Genomic DNA, 17470 nt, shown 5'->3' with positions numbered 1-17470 from the left:
AGGGTTTAATGCAATGCTGAAGTCAAACAAAATGAAAAAGGGAACATGGTTCACTCTACAGCTTTGTTTTAACAGGGAAAAAACAGCATTCATGAAACACCTAGAGATGTATAGCTACACGCATTTCCTGTAAAGCACTTTAATACTGATGACTGTTATTTCTTATTGCTTTTTAAGATGAGTTATTTTCAACTATATAATGTTTGTGTTTGGCCTTTTAACGCATTGCATTCTTTGACCCTGTCTGTCTGTCTGGGTGTGGCGGGGCGGGGGGTTACAGCCAAATGATTAGTAGTCATTGGTGGAGATCAATGATGCTACTCTAGAGATGTGTATATTTAATGCATATAGGAAACTGAGAAAGAAAGTAGACAACACATTCTAAATAAGCCTCCATATCTGTCAGAATGGCATTGTATTCCGACTCTAATCTACTCTCTGCACACTAACCGGCTCAAATACTTTCAGTAGGAACTTCCACACTAGGAGGAACTCCCAATGGAAGATGGGCCTAGCAGTGGAAGTAATTAACTAAAGGGAGAGGCAGAGAGCACAGAGTGATGCTGTGACATGCATGTTCTCTGGGAAGAAAACTACTAAATATGGGCTGGGACAATATCCTGCACACACTGGATTCCACACTTTAATCCACCTTTCTGGTGGCATGACAACCCTGCTCCTATTTCAAGATATCATGGTCACACACAGGCATCCCAGAACATGTGCCAATGGGCACAAAAGGCGAAATTTTTGAAATAAAAAAGTTCTTACTCTGGAAGGGAAGGGGGGCAAACCAAGGAGTTGCCCTAAGTAAGCACCTCTGTTACACAGGTCTAGTGAAGAATAACACAAGAGACCAGGAGAATGGTGTTGATCAGCCACGACTAGGTCCATGACTCAGATTCAATGTCTGATGGGACAGAATTTTCCAGTGAATAAAAAAAGCATAATAAACGGAAAAAAACTCAAGGGACAGAAAAGAGTAACAATTCCAGTGAAAACTGTTCCACTAAAACTTCAGTCAGAAACAGAAATTAATTCCTGTAGGTTTTCCCATGTTACTCAGATGCCTTAGAATCTTTTATTCCTGTAGATTTTTCAATGTTACTTAGATGTTTTAGAAAAGTACAGGAGTGTATGGTACTTACATTAACAGTAGCTCTTTAAAGGGCAGTCACTGCAACAGAAAGCCATGACGTCTAGGGTTTACGTACCTCCCCTGTGTGTCTCCTAGTCAGAATTTCTTCAGACAGTGGTATGTTACTTGCAAGGTACCAAAGGCTGGTCTTGTCCTGCTTATGTACTAATGCAGGTGATGCAACAACCTGTTATACATCTCCCATCCTCACTCTGTTTGGTTCTTTGAGTCTGTATTCCACCCAAGGATGGATTATCAAATGCTTTGCTGATTTCCTGACTTCAGTTCAGCAGGGGGGGGCATCTTGGTTTAGAAAAAAACATCACAAATGTCCAGGCAGTTGTGGACATGTTCACTTTAGACAACATCCTACAACTTACCAGTTGTCCACCAGAATGAACTCACTAGTGGGAACTAGAGTTTTTCATTTTTACACTCAACACATGCCAATAAAAATTACACAGACTCTCTCTCTCTGTCTATATACACACACATATAGGTGTCATTCACTACACCAAATCAGTTGCTGATTGACAGAGTGAATGATTGTGAAATGCAATTGATTGTTCCATTCATCAAAATTTAACATTTTGAATGAATAAAGCATTAAATGTTTATGGGTAAGGTAAATGTGGGTTTGAGAAAATAATGCTGAAACCTTTAGACTTTCTGAAAAGTTTGGCATTGGGGGGTAAGAATGTAGGAGAATTAGTGTTAGGGTGGGGTTAAGTGTGGGCATAGTAATAGATGTAGTTAAAGTGTGTTTGTGTGTGTTTCCCAGCTGTTTAGGTCAGTGTTACAGAAATAAAATGTTTCCTGAAAGGTACAGTGCAACGGTAGGGGTAGGGGCAGGCAATATATCACATCTAGTATCTCCTACTGCCTAAACAGCATTAACCAAGAATATCTTCCCTAAACTAGAATACTATCTTCCTGTACTCTCTTTACAGTCTTGCTTATAACACTAAAACAGCACAAGTCACTGATAATAAAACTGCCTGATCTCCCTAATTGCAGACACCAGTGTACACTACTGCAACCTTCTAAATTACTTAAATTGGCTACCCTTACTGAAAGGTCCACTTATCTTCTATGCACTTTACTACATAAAATTATAGGTGACAGCTATTTCTCTCTAAAAGGAAAACTCCCAGTCAAGGAGCAGTTCTACTCCCTAATGAAATCTCTGGAGAACTTCATATCACTCAAATCCCCCATTTAAAACAATGATTGGTGAACAAGCCTTTTACAGACAGGTCCAACTCTCTAGAACAACCAACCAGCTGAAACAAAGCAACAAGATACTCTTACCAAGTTTAAGAAGTCCCTTTCCAAGAACCTTTTCAAGGAAGTTGCTTGTAAATGTTTCAGGGATATCAGTAAACTGTTCAAAAGGCTTAAAATTCTAAAAATGCTTACAGTCTCTCAACCGTTTTCTTTGCCATTTAACTCTTCTTCCTTTGTTCTCTACTTACCCTCTAGGTCTATATCACTGTAATCCCTGTTTATTTATTCACTTTAATGTGAGTTTTATTCAAAGAAATAACATTTTGAAATATTAAGAAGCAATTTCATGTAGCCAAACTGTACTGCAGCCCATGTAAACTGATTAAACCTAATGTAAACTTGACACTTTATTAAAATGTATAAAAAGTGTATAACATTCTGCTTTATAAATACTATATAATAGTACATGAACTTTCTGAAGTTTTGCAACTATGTAAACCTAAAACTCTGTATCATGTTTAAAGTACATAAACTAAATTTATGTACTTACAGTAATGCTAAATCCATGTTGTCCTATTTTCATCCAGTTCAACCTTTGGGTTATTGGATTTGTCCTTGGTGCATTCCACAACTTCGATGCAGGGATCTGACTCCTCCCCTTACCCATAAATCCTTCCTTCCCTCAGAATACCTCAGATCTACTTTACCTGCTTAGAATTAGATTGTTGATTTCTATAATAATGACCCACAAAAGCACAGTAGAAATAAAAATTGGTGAAAGATGACACTGTGATAAAGGCTGTTCAGAGACCATGCCCCTAGCCAGCTCCACCACTCAATGGGATCTAAAAGACAATTTCAGCTGCGGAGAGATATTGAGCCAGAAGAAAACAGAACAACATGGATCCAGCATTATGGTAAGTACATAACTTTCAGATCTGATATTGTCTGTTTGTGTCCAATTCAACCTTTGGGTTGTATCACGGAAGATAGTATTAAGGAAGGATATTCCTGAGAATGGTGGAGCCAAAAGTAGTACAAATCCAAGACTGCAAATCTAGTTTGTAATGTGACCCAAATGTGTGGACAGTAGACCAAAGTGGCCACTATGTTAGAGGGCACCTTTGGTTTTCTTTGTAAGGGCAGACCCAAATGACTGTATATGAAGGCTATACAATCGATAAGCCATCTGAATAGGGTAATGTTAGACACAGCTTGGCCCAATTTTGCTTTAGTGAAGCCTAGGGAAAGATAATCAGATTTTCAAAAATCTCTTGCTCTGTGCAAATAAAATGGAAGCTGCCAATGAACACCTAGCAAGAATTGAATATATTCTCCCTTTTTTGGAATATCTTGGGAAGAACACAGGAAGATTTACATATTGGTTCACATTTGGTCGAAACTGAACATTAGTTTTTAAGGAAACTATCTCTGTGGAAAACAAGCTAAGGAGGTTTACTAGATAAGGCCTGCAACTCAGAAATTCTCTTTGCCAGTGTAACCACCAAAATATAGTCTTGCAAGACAAAAACATTATATCTACTGTGGCTGCCACTTAAAAGGGAAGTTTGTCAATACCTGCAGCATGACAGTAATGCCCCAAGGTGGAATCAGATCCACAACTGGGGGGGGGGGGGGTTCAAAAGAAAGGTTCCCTTCAAAAAGGCCTTACAGATCTTTGGAGATGTAACATACATCCAGCTTTGACCTGCATTAGAATTAGAAATTGATGACAACTGTACCTTGGCGGTTGAGAAGCTAGACCCACTATGAAAAACTCTGCCAAAAATCCAAAACTAATGGGACGGGGACTGAAAAAGGATCCAATCCTCTGGAGGGGACCCACATGGTAAATCTCCTCCACTTACTAAGGTAAACTTTCCTGGTACTGGGCTTCTGAGAACAAGATAAGATTTGAATAACTGAAGTAAACATTCTGGCATCGCTGGCCCCCATTAGAAATGGAGGAATCATGAGGTTATCTGCAGATTTTCTACCTTGGCCTTCCCACTTTTGTCTTTCTGAGGAAACTTGAAGAACAGGGGAAAAGGGGAAAGGCATAAAGAAGACTTGGGGGCCAATGTTGGACTACAGTGTCCCTCAGTGACTGACCCTGTGGAGGGATGAAAGCAAAATAACTGCTGCACTTGCTGTTTAGGTAGTAAGTGAAAAGACTGCAGTAAGGTTGGACATAGTGTTGAAAAAGTTGCATTGCGACTGCTTGATTGAGGGACCATTCATCAGGCAGAAGGACAAACCTGCTCAGTTTGTCTGCTAATACACAAAGTCCCAATTACGTACGATGCAGTTAAACAGCAATGGGAAGACATCTCCAACGGCCATACTCTCATGGCTTCCTGGCAAAGACGGTAAGATCGGGTTCCCCCTGTTTGATGATGCACCAGGTTACTGCCATGTTGTCTGACTGAACCAAGATCACCCCCCCCCCCCGAAGGGAGTCCTTAAAGGCCTGGAACACTAAGAGGGCTGTCCTTATCTCCAAGACAGTGATGTGAAGTCTGGCCTCCATCACTGACCATGAACTTTAAACTGCCTTCCCTTCAAAATATCCCCTCCCCCACCTCAGAAGGTAAGCATCTGTGGTTACTGCTGCTACTGGAAGTGGAAAAGAGATGGAACAACCACCTGACACTATGGGAGAGGTCAACCACCAGAAGATGTGCTTCCTGCAAATTGGGTTAGATAGCTGTGACCACTGCATCACAGCAGTCCAGTGCAAAAGTCTCATTCAATACCTCGCTTGCAGAATTAGAATGCTAATGAAAGCCCTCAAGCCCAAATGCCAAAGAACAAGTCTTATTGGAGGGCAAGGGTGGCGAAGAACCTCTGAAGCTACCTAATGTATGGACAGTAACGTAGAACAGAGAAGTTTGGTAATTTGAGAGAGAATGCTCAGGTGGCATCTAATGAATTCTATTCGTTGTGTTGGTGATAGATGACTCAAGTAGGTTGACTGTGATTCTCAGATGCAGGGGAATATGGAACAAGAAGCCCTTGCAACATACTAGTAGATCCCTAGTTAGTGCAGTAAGGAGCCATTCATCAAGATAAGGGAACACCTGGAACCCCTGCAGTCTGAGGTAAGCTGCTACCACTGCCAAGCATTTGGTGAACACACTGGTGGCTGTGATGAGACCAAAAGACAGTGCTCTGAAATGGAAATGATTGGCTCCCAACTGGAAACTGTGAAATCTCCTGGGCTGATTTGCTATCGTGATATGATAAAAATTGTATGATAAAAATTGTCCTGAAGATCTATGGAGCACATCGTGTTATCCTTCCTCAGAAGAGCCAGGATGGACTGAACCATTACCATCCAGAATTTTGCATGTTTTGAAAACTGTTTGAGGTAACCAAGGTCCAGAATAGGGCTCAAGTTCCTTGTTTTCTTCGTAACTAAAAAGAACCTTGAATACACTCTAGATCCTTGGTGGTCAGGGAGGACCTGCTGGATTACTTTTTTTAGTGATTTATTTATGTTTTTTGCTTCTGCTAATTCGATCTGACTGGGTGGAATGCCAGGAATCGTCCTGTTTTGGGGGGAGGGAAACAAACGGAATAAAGTAGCCTCTGGTAATGATCCGCTGCACCCAAGAATCTCAAGTGATGGCCTGCCAGGCTTGCAGGTGCAGGGATAGGTGCCCCCCTCCAGACTGCCTCCAGAGTGCGGCAGTTGGGTAACCTTTTAGCAGTGCTGAAAAGAGTTCTCTGAGAAGGGACCACAAAATCCTTGAGGCTGCCATCCACTTCTGCCTTTTGAATGACATCTGTTATAGCTGCCCCTCCCATGCCTGTCTCCAGTCCTGAAAAAAAAACCCTGAGATTTACAGAACCACAACTCTTTCCCCCTTTTTTGGTTTCAAGAAAAGGTCCTTTGAGGAGTAGAAAAATGGACTCTGACACCACAGACAGGGTCTTGTCATCCTATTTACTCCTAGTGAGTGTTTCTTTTACTTTGGGTCCAAAAAGCACGGACCCAGCAAATGGACAATAAAGAATGTCTTAAAACCTTCCACAAAATCAGGTTTGCAGGCAAATAATGCCGATGGCCGTTGCCCTAGATGTACCATCAGCTGCTTTTGAAAGTAGGCACATGGATATGTTTGACACAGACTGTAGAGTAGATAATTGGGACTCCACTGACTTTTGGATGTCCATAGGAAGATTACCTGAGAGGTATTTGGGTAGCTCCTTTGTCACATCCCTCGATTCCCACTATTCTTAGAATAAAAGCTTTGGAAAGATAAATTAACTGGTTTATGTTTATTACGAAAGTTATTGTTATTGTATTGCATTAGAAAAGTTTTAGTTTTTGATGAAAAACTTTTTTTTAAATATGTTTTTAAATGGAGTTGAATGAGAGAGGGGGGTGTTAAAATTAGAGATTTTTTATGAGTTTTTAACCAAAAATACATAACTTGATTGGAGTGTTAAATTTCCTGCTTTTTAAAAAAGAGTTTTATCTGATGAAGTCTTATTGTAATACAGGACAAAACACATCACTTTTTACTTGTTTTATGTTATATTTGAGTTATTAAAGTACTTTTCACATTGTGACGACTACCTCAGAGTCCTTTTGTGGTTTGCTTTGCAAGTTTGTTTGCTAGTTGTCTTTTCTGGATCTGAACATTTCTGTACAGAAGCATGCCAAGTTTAAGCACTGTTTCACTTAGTGCCAATGGCATAAAATAGATTTACTGAAAGCCATATTCAGCACCATTGTTGTTTGCTCTTTACCCGGTTGTTGAGTGACATTAGAATAGGTATATATAAGTACGGGGTGTGGGGGTGCAGGGGGGCTCTTCACTTATGAAGTTCATTAAAAATGGCTTTTTGTGAGCTTTTCAGCTTCAGCACTCTCTGAAAGTTCCCTTGGCAGATCAACACGATTCCTTTTGTACAAACACTATCATATTAGCCAAAGTGATGCTAACTCTGCTAACACAGTAGACTTGTGTAAGCTGATCTTACCATAACAGTAGATGTTTGAATGATCACTATTGCAGTAGCTAGTATAACAGCTGGCCACTTTTCAAAGCTTCAGGGCACATTCCATGTGCCCAAACTGTCAAGCAGCTTGAGCTGAGCTGACTAAAAGTTGGCAGGATATAACCAATATAGCTAAGGCTACTGCAGCAGTGATCAATATGAACATCAAACTCGCTGAACAGTAGGTCACCCTTTTTGCAGCAACAACAAATATAAGTTGAGCACATTTAAAACTTGTCCTCTAAACTGAAGCTGTGCAAAACAACAGACATGAAACATGTATAACAAAGTAATTGATCTGAATGGCTAGAGTTTTTTAAATATAAGTCAGTACAATCTGAACTTTTAAAACAAGACCAAGTACAGAGGCTACAGGTGAGATAAAAATACAGAATCTCTTTACAGTCGATATTTTATCAGAAAAATATTAGCAAATCCTGTCATGCTAAAAATGTATCAGGAAAGGATCCAGCAAAAGACAACACAGGCAGCTGACTAGGGCCTAGTGACAACTGTGGGGCCTCGTAAATGGCACAAAAAAAGAAAGGAAAATAAATTGTCCCAACCACATCTCTAACTCTAATTACCTGGTTCTGACTGGCTCCTCCACTTTGACATGTGACAGCTCTGATTTTTCCTTCTGTCTGCTGTAGCCGCTTTTAGGTTTTCTAAGGCCTTTCACCAGTGGAATTTACTTCTCTGTCCCCCACTTAGAGACCTGGTCCCGCCATGAGATATCACTATTATTTTGTATTTTTTGACAGCCCCCTCACCCTCTAAACTTTAGCTGAAGCTGCTTATTTCTATCTTTTTGGAAAAGTTGGTACTCTTCTGAAGATGTTTAATGTCGCTCTAGTAAGTGATTATGTAGTGTACCGTGTGTGTGTGTGTGTGTGTGTGTGTGTGTGTGTCTGTATGTGTATGTATATATATATATATATATATATATATATATATATATATATATATATATATATATAGTGTCTATCTGTGTCTGTATGTGTATATATATATATATATATATATATATATATATATATATATATATATATATATATATATATATATATATATATATATATATATATATATATATATATATATATAGGTGTATGTGTGCTCATGCATGCATTTTGCATTGTGTGTTCATGTGTATGTGCATCTGTGCACACACGTACATGTGTGTTTTTGCCCACGGGATTTTACAGGATGTCCCTGATTTTGGCTCACATTGTAGCCTTTATAATGTTTCACTTTCTGGTAATCAGTGAGGATTACTGTCAGTCAATAAAGTCAGTCATTACAGTTTCTTTAGTTATTACTGTCCAGAAAATGCATGTCCATACAACACCTGTTTTTTTCCTGTTAACTTTTTTAATTAAATTAGAACTGTCTGGAACTTAAATGCTCTGAGCTCTTACTGAAATGCTTCCTGTACTCAAAAGTGCAGGGTTTGATTCCTTCCACCTCCATTTGCCAACTGTATGACTTTGAAGAAGTCAATGCTCCCGGGTCATCCCTGAAAAGGGATGCTACATCCAGTGAGTTTACCCAGCTAAATATAGTTTTAAAATTTGCACCTTTCTGGCCCTTTGTTCCCTGTTATTTCTGGCTCTGTACAGAATTCTTGAGCAATAAATTTGAAAGGTATTTTTGGTATTTGCTTGTAAAATTCGTAGCTTTTTGACAGACTGTTGTGATGTGATTGTTGTGATTCTTTGCTTTGTTGACTACTCACAAAGTTTATTATCTGACTGTGAATAAACTGGACAGCATTAAGTCTACAAGTTTAGTGCTATTAACTATGAATATGTTTTTAATTTCCATGTTTTTTACAGGCATGTGGGTAGGAAATGTACTGTGTTGGGTTACAACAGGTTTTTGGCACATAGTGTGGATGAGTAAGGTTATGAGCCATACCTGAGCTGCTTCCTGTACTACAGGGTCTGATCTCCTCAGCCTTTGTCTACTGTGCGACTCTGGCTGACCTCACCTCACCAGATAGTGTGCCCAAGCTCTCCCTGAAAAGGATCACTTCTGACTGTCTCAGGTTGTTAGCAAGTGCATTACATATTGCCTTTTGAATTACTGTACCCTTTCAAAGACGATAAGCATTTGACTATGAATCCCAGCAGGTCTCTTGTAGTTTAATACATACCTCTCAACTGTTCAGGTTTTTGCCTCATATTTTTGGTCCGTTTCTCAAATCCGTGTTTTTCTGGACTGAAGTCACTAAATGACATACATTCAAGTTTCACACTTCATATCCTTTAGTAAATAATCTAAGTATTCAAGCAACTTTCTAAGTTTATAAGAGCAAAATTTAAAGCCTGTCCCTATTTTTAGGCCTTTGAACCCCTCATTATTTTAGGCTTTGTCCAGATTTCTTGCACTAAGAGGTTGAGAGGTACGGTTTAATAGTATGCCAGATGCACATTCGATAAATGTGAGTTTCAAGGGAACATAAGTTTACTATTGTTCATGATGTCTGTTTTTCAGGGCGAGTTTTTTTCTCTTGTTTAGCAAATGTCTGTCAACACTTTCATGTTAAAATTGAAATAAAAGTTTTAAATTAAATCCAAATCTCTGTGATCACTGTAAAAGTAAAGAAAAAATAAATAAAATGAACACTGACAGAGCTGTACTCATTTTATGGTAACTGGGGAAAGAAAGTCAAGTAATGGGATAGTGATAATGCTGATCAAGTCATGGTTCTCTACCCTGCAAATGGCTCCAATTGATCATAATCCAGCTTTGAATGTAGGTGAGAAGAACTCTGGTGATAAAATCTAGCAAGAGAATAGGTTTCAGAAATAAGAAGTTGTGTACTCACCATAACGTTCTATGTTTGTTGTCCATCTCGGCAACATTCTTGCTGGTTGGTTCGGAACAGAGTATCGGTTCCAACTCGGCCTAATACTAAAGCTTGAGAGCTTCCACTGGCTCGAGGCTAACCCCTATCCCATGATGCAGTGGGTAAGATACCCAGATCTTGTTTGCAAGCGAGAACCTTATCAGCATGCCCACATGCCTACACAACAACAGATGTCTAACTGTAGTAGGAAGGAATCAGAGACTCCAAATCAATATAACTATATAAAATATATACATCTATGTGAAAAATGTGCCCGGTCCTCCAGGAGCAGAGGAGGGGAAGGAGTGTGGGATGCAAGAATATACTCGAGATGGACAACAAACATGGAACATTATGGTGAGTACACAACTGCTTAATGTTATGGTGTCCTATCTTGCTGCATTTCTTGCTGGTTGGGACGGCATCCCTAGCACCTTTATCCTAGGATGGCTCAGGAAAATAGGCTCTTCAATACAGTACAACCAAAGGAAGACCTGTTCTGGGAGGCCACATCTACTTTGTAATGAGTAATGAAGTAATGGCAGCTGCACAAATACAGTCCATGGGAAGTCTAGCCTGAAAAGCAGAGGATGTTGAGACCTCCCTTGTGGAATGTCCTTTCATTTTGCCTGGTAATTGTCTGCTATTCTTACTGTATGAACAGGAGATGCAATCAGTAATCCATTTACACAAAGGTATCTTGGATACTGGTAATCCTTTCCTTTTGGCAGAAAAGGACAAAAAAAGCTGGTCAGACTTTGAGGTCTTTGGTCCTAGGCAAGTAAAAGCGCAGTTGTCTATGGATGTCTAGTTGATATAATTTATATTCTGTCTTGTCGCTATAATTTGGAAAAAACACAGGCAATTCAATGGATTGATTTAGATTACTCTCTGAACAGACCTTCAGTAGAAAAGAGGGATTAGTTCTCAAGGATACCCTGTCTTTGTGAAATACTATATAGGGAGGACAAATAGAGAGAGCTTGGAGTTCGGATACTCTTCTGGCAGACATAATGGCCATTAAGAAGAGAGATTTCCACGACAAATACTTTATATTGTAAGAAGATGCGGGCTCAAAAGGTGGCAAGAGTAACATGGATAGGACAAAACTTAGTTCCCAAGGGGCAGGAGGTTCTCTGATCAGGGGGTCTAAGTAGAAAGACACCTTTGAGAAAGGCTATACACAATCTGTGAGACATGTGTGCTCTGTTTGGCTGCAGATCCTTTTAGCGGTTTAGTTGCTTCTGTTTTTTACAATCTGTGAGTCATAATAGGTACCCCCATTTCCCCAATATGGAATTTAGAAATGGCTGCCAATTGAACTCTGATAGTACCTGCCACAGCTCCCTCATCAAAAAGTTTGGAAAGAAATTCTAGAACTGCAGTAATAGGAACTGTAAAAGGTTCTATGTTCTGTTTAGCAGCCCAGTATGAAAATCTTTTCCATTTACTGGAATACAATTTCCTCATGGACGGTTTATGGGAAAAAAAACAAGGATATGTTTTACTGCAGGGGAGAAATCGTAACACCTGGCTAAATGTGGAATTGGAGCAGCCATGCTGTCATCTTGAGGGTTTGTATGGATGGATGGAACGCTCCTGATGAGTGGGTCAAAAGTTCTGGAACTGGGGCCAGAGTCCACAGTTCCTCCAGCAAATGGGTCCAGAGAATGGGGAACCAAACTTGCTGAGGCCAGTAAGGTGCAATGAGAATCACCTTGCATTTCAATGTGCTGGCTTTCTGAAGTACTTCAGGTGTTAAGGGGAATGGGGGAAAGGCATAGAGTAGTCTTGGGGGCCAATTGTGAACCAGTGTATCCCTTGGTGACTTCCCCAGAGAAGGAATGAGGGCAAAGTAGCTGCTGCATTTGGCATTCATGGAAGTGGCGAAGAAGTCGCAGTATGGCTGGCCCCATTTCTAGAAGATATCTTCCACAATTTCTGGCTTCAGGGACCACTCATGAGGCAACAGAATAGCTCTATTGAGTTTGTCCTCTATCACGCTGGGTTTCCCCGAGATGTGCATTGCTATCAGAAAACGCTGAAAAGTGACCACCAATTGCCACACCCATTGTGCCTCTCAACATAGGGGGCATGATTTGGTTCCTCCTTGCTTGTTTATGTACCACACCACTGACATGTTGTCCATTCTGAATTGCAATTGTTGCTATCGGAAGAGAGTCTTGAAATGCCTGCAATGCATACAGCACCGCTCTCATCTCTAGGAAGTTGATGTGCAAGTGGCTCTCGTGCTCTGGCCACAGACCTTGGACTGTCATGCCCAGATAATGCCCCCCCCACCCAATCTGGGAAGTGTCCGTGATAATAACTGCCATTGGTTGTGGAAAAACAAAGGGACGGCCAGTAAACAACTGCTCTATTTCTAGCCACCAAAGGAGATCTTTCTTGGATGATTCCGTAATGATTATCTGATGTGATGGGGGAAGATCTTGCATTGACCACTGGGCAAAAAGTAACCACTGTAGAACCCTCATGTGCAGCCGTGCTAGGGGGACTAGAAGAATGGCAGCTGCCATGGTGCCCAGAACTTGTACTACATATCTGGCATGGGCTTTTGTTTTTCACATCAATATCGTTATCTGGTGATGAAGGGACTGTATCCCGTCTTGGGTCAGTTTTGCCACAATGTGTTTTTTTAATCTAATTCTGCACCTAAGAAGGTAATATACTGAGAAGGCGACAAGACAGATTTTTTAAAATTTACTGTGATGCCTAGTCTGGTGCAAAGTAACAATGTTTCATCTCTCGCTCATAGCAGCGATGCCTGGTGGTGGCAGTGATGAGCCAGTCATCTAGGTATGGAAACACATGGAATCCCTGACGTCTCAAGTGAGCAGTGACCACTGTCATACATTTAGTGAACACTCTGGGGGATCTAGTGAGGCCAAAGGGCAGGGCTCAGAATTGGTAATGACCATCTCCCAGCCAAAAGTGTAAATGTCTCCTGGACCACCTGTCCATTTTTATGTGGTAGTATGTGTCCTGGAAATTTATCGAGCACATCCAAGCATCTTTCCGAGGAAGGGGAATATTGACTGCAGGGTCACCATCCGGAACTTTGATTTCTTTATGGATTTGTTTAGTTTTCTGAGATCTAGAATGGATCACCAGTCCCCTGTCTTCTTTGGAACTGAAAAGAACCTTGAGTAAGTTCCAGATCCAATTTGGTTTGCGGGGCCATGTTGGATGACTCTTTTTTTCTAACAACGTGAGTATGTCTTGTGTTGCACAGTCCCATTGACCAGGTGGAACATTTGGTATGGACTGGCTTACTGGAGGGGGAGTGGAAAAGGGTATGTAATAGCCTCTGGATATGATTGTCTGTACCCAATTGTCTTGGGAGATTTCTTACCAGGTGCTTGGGTACATGGACAAATGTCCCCCGACTGCCTCCAGAGAAGAGGAGGCGGGTCTCCTTTCAGGAGAACTGGAAGGGGCTCACAGAGAAGGTATCTCTGTCGCCCTGATTCTGCAGACCCCCCCCACCACGAGGTTGGCATTTTTCATTAACATTTCCCCCTCTGCCCCTGGAGGAAATGTCACCACGTGCGTCTGAGAAACCTGTTTGGGACTTACGGAACCACATTTTCCCACCTTTCTGACCCTTAGGATAGGGTCTAGACGGAGCATAAAAACGGACTCCAACAGCAGATAAGCTTTTCTCTTCCTGCTCTCACTTGGTAAAGTATCTTTCAACTTTGGTCCAAAAAGGGCTGAACCATCGAAGGGGCAGTTGGTGAAGGAAGACCTGATGGGTTCAGCAAAGTTGCAAAGATGCATCCAAGAATGTCTCCTAAGGGAGATTCCTGCAGCTGCTGCTCTATTCACTCCATCGGCTACATAAGAAATCAGTCTCATGGAGGAGTTCACAATGGAGTTGAGAGTGGAGAGCTGACAAGAAACTTTGTCTGCAGTTCCCTAAGCTACAGAACACTGAAGGGTATCTCCTAGCTCCTTCAAGAGGACCCATTGAATCCTCATAAAATGGGTGAGATAGTTCAACGACCGCAAGGTAAAGGCCGCTAATAAAAAGGCACACTTTCCATACCTAGCCATAGTCCTTGACTCTTTGTTAGGAGGATGAATAGATGAGGAGGTCTCTGATAGCTCCTTTTTTGTGGCCAACACCACCTCCATTGCATCTATGGGGGCACCTTTTGTGAGGAACTCCTTCTCTGTGGGGGCAGTAATAAATTTATTCGGCCTACGTGAGACAGGCTCCACTGTATCAGGCGAAGTCCAGACCTTGCGGGATATGACACTTAGAAGCTGGTCATATAGGAGAGTCACCCAGGAGGTGGAAGGGTGAGACCCAAAAGCCTCTAGGTATACAGATTCATCCTCTGAAGAGTTGGCGGGCTTCCAGCCACCCCTCTGTTTCAGGATCTCAAGGATGTCAGCGAAAGACATTCTCAGAGGGGGACCATGGGGACCCTTCTGACTCATCCAAATTGGTATCCGAAGTGACAGACTCAGAGGAGTCTATGTGCTTCCTCTTGCATGGTCTCTTCCGAGGGACTTCATCAGAGGAGTACTCAGGGGAAGTTTCGGAAGAGACGCCGCTGCCCGCAGGGGCTTCCTGAGGCTCTGGACCTCTACACTTAGGGAGGGAGGGGATGATGAGACCAACACAGGTGCCTGGGAGGGAAGAGAAGTTGGGCCTGACAGTGGAACTGTCTGGGTTGACAGTACTCTCTCCATCAGTTCAAAAGCCCTCCTGCTCCACTCCGAAGAGGTCCTCCACTCCAGAGAGGCAGAAGGCAAAGCGGGTGGCTCCGAAACTGATGCAGGAGCCGAGCTCAACCAAGCAGAGGCACCAAGAGACAGAGTCGGATCAGAAAACTGTCCGAGTCCACTCCCCTCCCTGGCCCTGACTGGTGAGCGTTGGCTCCTAGATTCCTTGATATCAGAAGGAAGAGAGGAAGTCAGAGCAGAAGTCGTAACTGATGAGTCCAAAGGGGGCCTTGGCACTGATGCCTCCACTACCATTAGGTCCACGCTCTCTGCCTCTAAAGATTCCAGGGTGATCGGAGGTGGAATCGAGGTTGATGTATTTATTCTAGATGGCTCTGATTCCTTTGGGTCCACAGATGTAAGAATTTTGGCCAACCCCGGTGTTCAGAGCAGTCTCTTCACCACCCGCTCCATGTCTTCATCCGATAGACTCCTGGAGGAACAGAAGTAAATTGAAGGAGATCTTGCCCTCTCCAATATGGGAGATCTCAATGGCAAAGTGACAGGCTCCAAGACTGGAGACCGTATCTTGACTATCGACTTAATCGGCTATATGGACACCTTTGGAACCGAAGAGACAGGTTTTGACTTTTCTGAGCAGAGGACCATTGGCTCCGAGACGACAACTTTTTTGGTTGGCTTCAATGCTGGAACTGAATTAACATGCCTCTTATTATTTTTGCCAGACTTGGAAGAAGCCGAGGGAGATTTGGAGCTCTGGGAGCCCTTGAGAACCTTTGCAAAGGGAACCTTAAGCAAGCCTGTTACAATAAGCTTATTCCTGCGCTCTGACAAAATTCTGGCACTAAACCCATGGCATATTGTATGGGGATCCTGCAGGTGCAGAGCACCAAGACAATAAACGCAACTAGTATGACCGTCTGAAATCGACATTTTTTGACTACAGTGATCACACTTTTTAAATCCTGACTGTTTAGGTTCCCTTTCTTTTGGATCCTTCAACATTTTGGTCAGAAATTACCACACTATGCTGTCTACGACTAAACAAAGGAAGACAAAGTGTAACACTACCTGAGGAAAACTTTTTTTTTTTTTTTTTTGGTAGAAAGAGAGAGAAAAATTCCTCTAACTTAAATGAGATTCTCTATAGCGGGAAGTGCACACACACACACACACACACACACACACACACACACACACACACACACACACACACACACACACACAGGGGAAGAAAAGTGACCCTCTAACTTAAACGAGACGCAGATAGCCCTCTAACTTAAACAGGTCTCTCTGGGCAGCGGGAACAACACAACTACAGTAACAGGATGGGGTAGACCGAAAAACACTAATCGCACACACAGACACAAACCATAAACTAAGAGAAAAAAAATTTATTTGAAAGCAATATAAGAAAGATTTTATACTTAACCAATGAGCCAGCTGGAAGTCCTCTCGATTGCTTGAGTGGCAAACAAGATCTGGGTATCTTACCCAGTACATCATGGGATAGGGGTTAGCCTCGAGCCAGTGGAAGCCGTCAAGCTTTAGTATTAGGCCAAGTTGGAACTGATACTCGGTTCTGAACCCAGTCAGCAAGAAATACGGTGAGATAAGACAACATAACATCAAGTGTTGTGGTGTTTTTCATATTTAAGGTTTGTTACAAATGCCTGCATTAGGTAGCCGAAGACAACAATCTCGCAGCCAGGGACTCAAAACTCAAAAGGTCTTGTAGCTTGCAGAGTTTGCTGCTCATGATCAAACTCAAAAAAATAAGTATAGGTAAGCAGCAGGAGCTGTATGAAGAGAGTGGAATTGCCGGACTTTGCTGGAATTCATTATTCAAGTTGAAAATGGAAGTGTAGCTTTGGTTTTTGCAGTGACTAAGAAGGGGATTTAGGTTTAGGGAATGGACGAGGAGTTTACGGTTAGAGAGCAGCAGGAGATTTTAGGGATACAGAATAGGAGGGAAGTTTTAAGTCTAAGAAACAATCAGGGACTTTAGGTTTAGGGAGGAGGAGTAGAGTTTAAGATTAGGGAGTGATCAGGAACTTTATGGTTAGAGAGAATGAGTGGAGTTTTGGGTTAAGGAAGTGATCAGGAAATTTAGGTTCAGGGAAGGGTTTTAGGTGATTAGGGACTTTAGGGTTAGAGAGTGAGAGGGGTTTTAGACTTTGGGTTATGGACAGTGCATTCAGGTTAGGGTTACAGAAGGGAGTGGGAGTTTTAGCACCAGAGTTAGGACTCTGGTAGAGCCATACAGTTTACTAGGGTTGGGTGGTGAGAGGATTTAGTCAAATAAGTAGGATCAAGCTAGTGGGAGGTTAGGGTACCTGTCTTTTAGAGCATGTGACAGTGAGCTACTAACAGGTGAACAGTTGTAGTATATTCTTACATTTATTCCAAAGCCAGGTAGGAAACAGCACTGTGAATGTAACTATCAGAACAAGAAATTGCAAAGCCTACAACTAAAAGACAGAAAAATGGTAACCTTGTGGAACTAGCTAATTACAGTGTTTTCT

At 41.8% G+C, this 17470-nt stretch overlaps 1 protein-coding gene across 1 annotated transcript in view; it reads right to left on the bottom strand.

Annotated features, from left to right (window-relative positions):
* The window catches only part of ADAMTS20 (ADAM metallopeptidase with thrombospondin type 1 motif 20), a 3636702-nt gene that overhangs the window by 1275278 nt on the left and 2343954 nt on the right, over window positions 1-17470 (bottom strand). The gene's annotated exons all lie outside the window — the stretch shown is intronic.

Source organism: Protopterus annectens, chromosome 11.part0 (assembly GCF_019279795.1).
Source record: "Protopterus annectens isolate FY-2018-M chromosome 11.part0, PAN1.0, whole genome shotgun sequence".
Taxonomy (NCBI): Eukaryota; Metazoa; Chordata; order Ceratodontiformes; family Protopteridae; genus Protopterus; species Protopterus annectens.
This window is presented reverse-complemented; position numbering and strand designations above follow the sequence as displayed.